The following is a 9,687-nucleotide window of genomic DNA, read 5'->3' on the forward strand; positions in this document are numbered from 1 at the left end:
CTGAGAAATGGAGCGCAGGTTTCCCCCCTCCCTCCCCCCCACAGATCTTAAATCAACATTCAGAAGAAAAAAAATAGAGGTCAAAGCACTCAATCGTCCTATGTGCAAACAAACGGGGGACGAGATGTCATCCAGTGCAGCTTGAGCGACCAGGTTTCCTTGTCTGAGGCTTCCCCTACTGACGAGCTCTGCTCCAGGATCAACAGGATACACAACGTGCGAGCGCTCTCCCCGTTACAGCGCTTATTCACACCTGGACCTTTGTTTTTCTTTTCTTTCTTTTTTTTACGTCAGTAGCACCGCTGAGATGAAAACGAGTCCCATCCGTAAATGCAGTCAGTGTGTGAGCTGTGTTGTCGTTATGGTGAAGAATTAAAGCAGGAGGTTGTGCTGCATGGTGCACACCATCTTGCTGTTGCTCTCTTTCAGTTGCTTTTGCAGAGCTATGCGTCATTCCATTCACCGAGGCTACAGTTTGCGCACGTAGGCTCCCTCTTCTATGATCTGAAGTGTTTTTTTGACTTTGTTAAATGCACGAGATGCCATTTGCAACAAACTGCTCGCTGGAGGCTATACCATAGCAATCAGAAGTTAAATGAACAATACATTTAGATTTTCAGACCGGGGAATTAAAACGTTAAAATGGGGGAACATGCCAAAATGACATTGAAAACAAAATAGTTCAGTAAAATGTTCTGCAATATGATAGATTAATACTTTGTTATGGTAACAAGATCACCTTAACCACTGCAACTAGATAACAAACCAAACTATGTTGAGAAAATGACAACTTGTTTTTTGTTTGGGTAAGGCCAAAGCACACTTAGCAGGTGCTGAAAAGTTGTATTGACAATGTGGGACAGCAGATAGGGTTTCCATTTTAATATATTTTTGACTTCATTTTGTAAACATAATATTGAGCCCATTTTCTCTAACACAAAACAAAATACATGGAAAAAGGTGGGACAATTTAGATTGTTTTTAAATTAAATAATCCAATGTCATGCTATAACAAAACAGATAAATACCTGGGCATGTATTAAAAGGACCTGTTTTACCCAAATTAAAAAAGATACAAAATGTGTAGGTTCTCCCATCCTTTTTTTATTATGTCAAGAAGAAAAATCAGGAACATAAAATCCATAACATTAAGAGTGGTTGAAGTAGGTGTGTAATAGAAAGCAGCACATCATATCCTCCTTTTGGAAACCTTGACTTAACCTTTAGGTTTCCAATTGTGAAATGTAGTCTCTACAGCACGTAGGTATAGTGTATTTGATTTTAAAGCTTGTGGGGTCCTTACCTTCAAAATTTGTAAAAGTCGCACATCATCCTTCTCTTTGATTTGCAGTAAACTGTCTAGTTTCTAATGTTGAGTGAGCAACACTTACTGACAAAAACTCAAACTTTAAGACTCTTAATCCACTTTTAGGGTCACTATACTCCATAAAATTCTAGGTATTCATTTTATCAGTTGTCATTCAGAAGTCCCAGTCCAATTTTTGCAGGTTTCATGTCACATCTCTTGGTTCTGCCGGTCTGTTAGCACTCAGGGGCAGCAGAAGAAAAAGAACTGCGGGTTGAGGGTTACAAGATCTATATAGTTGCTATTTTTAGAAGAAACAGGACCCCCTTTAAACTTTCTTCACAAGCACAAATCATCCTGAGACGACTGAAGTTTCAATGAGTGGCTCTGCTTCAAATGGTCAAAAGATTTTAAAAAGTTTAGTCATATTATTTATTTCTCTATGGTTATTAAGACAAATTAAAATCAAGTTAAGCTAATTGTAATGCCAGCAGGCTTCCAGTACTTTTCATCTTTTTATATTGTTGCATTGTGACTGTTTCTGTCATACTGTCAGCAGCAAGCCACACTATTAAAATCGTTGAATGCATAAAGTTGTCAATCTTTACTATGTATCTGGAATTTTAAATTGAACAAGCTTCAAACAGACTGGTGATTACCCATTAAAAGTTCACAACATGGCATATTGTATTTAATAGTACATAAACATTTTGTTAAGTATCTTTGTATTATCTTTGTTTATCATAGCTTAACAGATGGCAGTCTTCAGTCTTTGGTTGTACACTCATGGAGTGGTTCCCCCTGTGCATTTAGATAGTCCTTGACTTTTCCTGACAGATTTTTTACTTGTCCTGGTGCCATATTGCTATAATTCCTTTATGAAGATGACTGAGTCCTTGTCCATTTGCCTCTTTATTGTTATTAAATCATAATTTAAAACTCACTTACAACTTTCAGTCCTCAAAAAAAGGTACTGATTTATTCCTATTTCTTAAATTGATTGGAGCTGACCATCTAGTAGCAGTGGGGTCAAGGAAGTGACATTGGGGTTGGGGAAAGGGTGAGGGTATGATTGGATGTCTTCATAAGACAGAGTGGTTGCATACTTATTTAGCCTACCAGAACTAGCATTATCACACATATACACACAACACTTTCAAATCATAAACACATTACATGAGCAAAGAGCCCCATTTCAATGAACAATTTTATAAATTAATATGAAAATATGAATGAATGAATGAATTAAATTTTCATTATTTTATCATGCACACAAAACAGTATGCCCAGTCCAAACAAGCTGACAGGACACCATTATTTATAGCAAGGGACCAGGTAACAGAATAGCAAAATATATATATCGGTAGTATATATATATATATATATATATATATATATATATACTACCGATCAAAAAGTTTGGGGTCACTTAATTTTCATTGCACTCCATTAAAGACAAAATACCAGCTCAGATCAGTTGCATTGTTTTTTTTTAACCAGGGCAGCAGTTTATTATGTGCTAACATAATTGCAAAAGGGTTCTCTAATGTTTTCTCAGTTAGTTTTTTTAAATAATGTCAGATTAGTGAACAGAATGTGTCTTAGGAACACTGGATGAATGGTTGCTGATAATGGGCAATGTAGGTGTGGCATTAAAGTTCAGCCAGCCACCCAGATCAGCTGGTATTCTGTCTCGTTTCCCATTGCCATATTTCTACAGCGCTGTGTCAGCGATAGAGTAGCAATGTATGTTCATTTTAGTTTCTTACTTGCATGTAAGTTAGATGGCACCAACATTTGGTCTAGTCATAACTGGTCTGTCCACCCAAACGCCGGTGTTTTGTCTCCGTCCATTATGATATTTTCAAGGTGTGGTGCAGGTAAATATGATCCACCGTGAGCACGGTGTATTTTATTTGGAAAATTAAACGGATATTTTATTTTGTTTCTGTGCTGGACATCCTTTCCCGCAAAATCTGCTGTGTGCTGAATTGCCGCGGAGCTCTCAGTGGCTGCATAATGGGAAAGCATGCGCAGCACATGGCCTTTTTTACACCTGCCCCCAACTTTGGTATTCAAATTCAGCATCACGGGGGAAAGAGGGCAGTTTGATGAGCCACGCAACTGGGCAGGTGTAAGTCCGCTCATTCCGTTGAACAAACTCAGTCCTCACATGGCCATCTGCTCCCGGTATGACGGTCTTCACAGTTCCCACTTGCCACAGAGCCCTTGGAACCTGCTGATCTACAATGAGGACTACAGTCCCAAAGCTGATGTCCTCTTCCTCAATATTCCATTTCTGTAGTGCCAACAAGGTGGGCAGGAAGTGCTGTATTAAGTGCCTCCAGAAATGATTGGCCAGGACTTGAGTATGTCTCCACCTCTTGCGACTAAGAAGTTTAGTTTCTGGGTAGACCACTTGTGGCAGGGAGGAGTCTGGGCAGCCTCATCAACAAGGAGTTGGGTGTGAAATTGGAGACATTGCCCAGGGGCCTAGAGTTGAGGATGCTCTCCACCTCAATCAAGACAGTTATCAACACTTCTTCTGACACAGTTTGAGCTCCTATTGTGGTGCGCAGGGCTGTCTTCATATATCGCATCTCTCTTTCCCACGACTTACCAAAGTGAGGAGCCCCGGGGGGATTGAAGCGGAACCGGATCTGTTCTACTGCCAGCTGATCTCTGAGGGAAGGCTCCAATGTATGCAGCTCCCTATTTCCTCCTTTAAAGTTGGTGCCTTGATCAGATAAAAGCTCAAAGGGTTTCCCCTATGAGCTATGAAGCGTCTGAGTGACATTAGAAAGAAATAAGAGTCCATCTTAGTCAGCAGGTCTAGGTGGACTGCCCTGGTGGTAAGACACAACAGGATGCCCCATCTTTTTTCAGTTTGTCTGCATATTTTGACAAGCATAGGGCCAAAGCAATCCATCCATGTTGAAAAGAAGGCAGGTCAGAAACTCAAACTTGAGGGGGGCAAATCTGCCATTCTCGGGACCAGGTCCTGTGCAGCTCAACAAAGACACGTTCAGTTCCAGGGTGATGCAACTGCTTATCACAGTGCTGGATTAGGAGCTTTCTGACTGGGTGAGCGGGGGCCAGAAGGACGTGGTGCAGAACTTCCTGGCTCAGGCAGTTACACCTACGGAGTCTACCTCCAACTCAGATCAGGTCAGAAGACTCATCGTATTCGAGAACAAGGGTAAGCAATCTGCTGTTTGTGGGAATGTCCCTTCCTGACTTGATTAGATTCCCTCGGCAAGAGGCTGAGTAGTGCTGCTGGCCGTCCCATGAAGCAACTTTGCGGTGGCTTCCAGGTGTTTCCTGATATGTGCTGAACTGCTGAAAATTAGTTATTGTAGGATTGGGTGTTCCCTGAATCAAGGGAGGACTCCCAAAAGGCTAGCTCTCAATGTGGACCCTGGCAAGAGGTGGCTGTTCAGGTTCTTGCCCTTGTATGTAAAGGAGCAATTGAAGACTACCCTGTCCGTCACGTTTTTGGTGCACCATGTGCTGGATGAACCGCAAGTGGCTGCTACTTTTAGCCTCTGTTGGTGATATGACTGTGACATAGCCAGCACCAAGCAACTTGTGGAGCTACTTGGAGTATGTCGCCATTTTTTCCGGTTTTCTGGCCAGTCATCTTTCGTCTTCGTCCAGCTGAGTCAACACTTCCTCATTTGGTGCATGGAGTACGGGCATGGCCTTTTTTACACACTCCATTTGGTCATCATCAATACTCCAGAATATTTCAGGATTTGGAACAGACATTTCATGTAATATGGGTGTTCTTAACAGATCATAATAAGGACAATACAATAAAAAATGTGATTAATTTAATTAAGGTCTTTACATACTGTAAATTTGTTTACAACAGACACCAATGCTGTTCCAGCTGAATCGACAAGGGTTTTAATAGCAGCTTAAAATATCTTATTTTCAAAATATGTTCTTTTCATCATTATACTTGAGATGATTAGTAAGAGAGTAATCATCATCAAAAGGCTCCAGTAGGTTCTGGTGACTTCTTACCTTTCCTAATGAGTTATACGGAAGTGTGGAAATGAGGTAGATCTCTGACTCACTGGCAGGGCATGTGCATGTTGGGAATGAGGTATTAAGAGCGAGGGTTAGAGAGAGTGTAAATGTCAGTGGGTTGTGTTCCAACTGTGTCCATCGCCTGGGGCCCCCTTTGACCTTTCTAGCTGGGCATTGCTGTACAGGGCTACATTCCCCCCAGCCTGTGTAAAGCAAAGCCCTGCAGCCCGGTTGGTACAGCACAAACAATCTCTTGACTCACACTCTGTCACCTCTGATATCACATCACTGGCTGTGTCTGCCAATGCCATACAATAACTCTAAATCCCTTCTGTTTGTTCGCTGATTGCAGGATTTCTGTTGGAAAATGCGCCATTGCCTCATGAAACATTTATGAGAGGCACGTTACTGTAAGTAATGATTTTTATAGTACCTACTCTCCCTTACACGTTCATGTCAATTCCACAAAGATTGCAAAACCTTTGGTCAAACCCTTTCTTGATTAGTAATAGGTTGATTTTTTGACACGTTTTTCCAATGGCCAATGACATGTCTTTAACCAGAAATGCTATTTTAAGGAAATTATGTACATAGAGCTGGAAGTGTACATTTCTTTTGGAAGTCAGTACCAAATCAATTTCCAGTTGCATGGATAACAGCCATAAGTTGCATAGGATGACAGACTGTCAGCCTGCCAATAGTGAAGAAGCTGCTTGATTTGCAACATGGCAGGACTAAAAATCCACCCAAGATGAGATATTTGAGGAGCCAGTATGGGTGCATGGATGGATCAGTCCTAAAAAATCAGGGGGAGATCAATGCTCCAATATTGTGCTGCAGTGTCACTCATCTGCCAATTCACAAGTTTTCACCATAAGTGAATATAACAAATATTTGCAGCAAATTCTGCATAGTAAAAGCAAAGAACTGAAAATGGAAATGAAGACCATGCAAGGGTTGAAAGATGTGACAGGATGTAGTAGTTCTGTCATGTCACTCTTTAACACCTCATAATTGACTTGGCTACTCCCCAGATTGCATTTTTATATCCCACATGTAACAGAGTATAGAGGACATATTTCAGCTGTGGGACAGATGATCTGCATGTGTTTGGTGCAGCTCACACACTGCTATTTACCTCTGCTGATGAGGTCCTCATCAGTTCACTGACAGGTGAGTTATCAGCACCTGAATCATGTTAACTATGTAAAGATTGCAAAGTTGGAATTGATTTTTTATTATGAAAAATTATTCTGACCCATTTCCACCTCCTTGGCTCTGTCCTACATAGCTTTTTGCAAACTAATTTTTGACATTCAGCTGGAAAACAGTGAGCTTTGTGGGCACTTTCTGACCAGGAGGGATGGGAGCTCCACTTTTCATTAACGGTGGCTGAACATCCCCGAGCCAGCAGCGTCTGTCAGCTTGGCTGCATCATGGCTCACACAACCAGAAGTGGACTTGAGCTCTCATTTCTAAAGGAATTTATAATAGTACTGTGTTTCTGGGTCACTATTGCCAATGGCTAAGTACATATACAAACTCAGGCACTGGCTTGTTATTTTTTTAAGTCATCTTCATTTGTGATGCATGCATCCATAAATTATGCTTTTACAAATTTAAATAAACCTATGAACTAATTAGACCAACAATTACAGGGTCACTGACCCACTTACTTGGTTAAATAAGTTTAATATGGCGCCTTTTACTGTAATTTGAGTACTTTGCTCTTATAAATCAGTCAAGTTATTTTTTCTTGTACTCCAATTAAGAATTTTTGTAAGTGTTCCAGCTCATACAGAGAGTAATTATAATTAACAAATCAACAAAATGTTAAATTGTATATGCCAGAATAAAACATTTTCATCTACTGCAATTTCCAGTACAAACTACAAATGCATAATTGGTTTAAATATGCTTTCCTGGCAGGATTTCATCTGAAAGTCACATTTTATTTAAGACCATTGGCCTATGGTTGTGTGAGCCTGTATATCCCAACTCTACTTCTTACACCAATTGTTGAGATGGAGTGTTTGGCTATAGGTGCGGATGCAAGTGGGGGGAATGGCTGTGAAGCGTCAGGCTTTTAAATTACAGAAATGACTGTACTACAGTATAATTAACAGAGCAAGACTCTATCAATTATCACATAAATGTCAATGACTTTATCTTGAGGAGGGGGTGATGGAGGGCAGCAGTGCTTTGTGGCCCACAGTGCTTCTTTTAACAGCTCACATCACAGGAGCTCCCTGTGGATATTACTGTACAAGCTCGCAAGATTGAAGTGTAGTGAGGAATGCCTAGTAACACAAGTGTGTATTCAGTCTTTGAGTATCAAACGGATGTCACATATCTCTTTATTTGCCAATACAGTATAGTTCCCTGGTCAAAACAGAGCTCTTGGTTGTGGCGCTGCTCCAGACAGTTGGAGATCTCACCCTGGATGTTGATAGGTGCGCCACCTTCCCATCCTCTGAGGTTTGCAACCTTGGTGTAATCTCAAAAACATCTCCAGACTCCGGCCATCACTTTCTGAATCAGTGACAGAAACCCTCATTCATGCTTTCATAACCTCCCATTAAGACCCAAAATGCCTGATTGTACGGGAGCTTTTGTAAAAAAATTGTGATTAAAAATTTGTCTTTTTTGGGATAGTTATTTTAAAAAAAAAAGGAAACTTATTTTGGTGAGAATAAAATTATTCTGGGCTGAGTTTTCCTAGTAACCTTACCAAAAAGGCTCACAATGCTGCAAATGTTGGTATAAAATAAAAATGGCTGGTGGATTTAAGATAAAAACATAATAATTTATCAAATTAATCAAGTTTGAACATGTGTGTCAGTGGTATAAATGGTCGGATACCATTTTTTGCTTCCTGATACCGATTTTGATATCTGAACTTGCTTATCAGCCGACACAGAATACTAATCCAATACCAGTGGGTCATATATTATATAATGTTTTAACAACTGCATGCTTCTATCCCTGTATGGCTGTGATATGATTTCTAACTTTGTCGTACAGTCAGGCCAAGGTAAACTCTTTGTGAAACATGAACAAACACACAAACAAAAAACACCACAGAACTTTATTTTATTATCCAGTTTGACAGTCAGTTATAAGGGAAAAAACAACATAAATAAACTACTTTAACGTAGATTTTAGGCATCGGATCGGTGCATAAACTCCTAAACTTCCCGATACCAGCGTTTTAGGCAGTATCGGAGGCCATACTGATACTGGTATTGGTGTCGGAACATCTCTAGTCAGTGGCTTGTTGATCTTTACATTGTTAGTTACATTTCCAAACCTGGCCTGGGACACACATTCACATGATTTTATTTCTTATTGTCCTCAATTTAAGTCATTGTTTACATCTCATCTCCAGTTTTTCCTGCATCCACCGTGTGTGTTTGTGTGTGTGCGCATTTCAGTTGCGGGGGGAACTGAGCAGTGGCCCTGCTCACTGCAGTAAGCCGACAGGATTGAAACAGCAGCAACTTTCAGCGAGAATAGATTGAAAAAACACAACGTACATTGATGTTAAAATGTACACAGTCTTTCGCTATACGTTTTGTTGGTAAATGTAAGATGTTTGAGTCACACACAAGTCGTCTTCATATCAGAAACAAGGAAATTAACTTGCCGACGTTAACCCGTTCTCACTCCCGCTTGGTCAGTGGCACTTAGAGTACGCCTCAGATTCCCAAACTGACTCTGGCACGTGGGACTGCTGGGAATGGTGGAAGTCGCGGGTCATTGGTGAAATTTGCGGAAAAATTACGGGGACTGGTCTAAATTGCGAATTCACCAAATTCCCGATGATTGGTTGAATTTGTGTGAATTGTTGCTATCACGATGACATCGCAAAATCCTCGAGGGACTGAATGGAGTCCTGTCCGGGGTCCCCAGCAAAACCCTAGACAGACTCGAGTATGTCCAAAACTGTGTGTGCTGCCAGGTCTTGGTGTGGGTGACCCTGGCCGCACACCACCCCAACCCTCGTTCACCTTCACTGGCTCCCAATTAAGTCCCACATCCCATATAAAATACTCCTTCGTACCTACAAATCCCTCCATGACCTGGCCCCACAGTACCTCTCCGACTTCCTCCATCCATACACCCCAGCCCGAAACCTGTGGTCCTCAGACGTTGGCCTTCTCTCCATTCCCCCTCTCTCCATATTAAAAAAAAACTCCTGAAACACCACTTGTTTACCACAGCCTGCAACGTCCTTTAGCTCAGCCACAGTAATTCTCCTTGGGTTTCTTGAAAGGCGCTATATAAAAACAAGTTATTATTATCATTATTATTATTATTATTATTATTATTATTATTATTATTAT

General features: G+C 40.8%; 1 protein-coding gene across 3 annotated transcripts in view; it reads right to left on the reverse strand.

Annotated features, from left to right (window-relative positions):
- Positions 1 to 1,555, reverse strand: part of fgf13a (fibroblast growth factor 13a) — a 102,634-nt gene extending 101,079 nt beyond the window's left edge. For 2 of the 3 annotated variants that reach the window (XM_032527721.1, XM_032527718.1), the window contains exon 1: positions 1 to 445. This exon is cut by the window's left edge and continues 138 nt beyond it. The gene's annotated coding sequence lies outside the window, so the exon portion shown is untranslated. Of the gene's footprint in view, positions 446 to 1,303 lie in introns of those variants that run through there. The other variant, XM_032527719.1, reaches the window with a different exon arrangement.
- Between the last annotated feature and the right edge of the window lie 8,132 nt (positions 1,556 to 9,687).

Source organism: Etheostoma spectabile, chromosome 10, assembly GCF_008692095.1.
Source record: "Etheostoma spectabile isolate EspeVRDwgs_2016 chromosome 10, UIUC_Espe_1.0, whole genome shotgun sequence".
Lineage (NCBI taxonomy): Eukaryota > Metazoa > Chordata > Actinopteri > Perciformes > Percidae > Etheostoma > Etheostoma spectabile.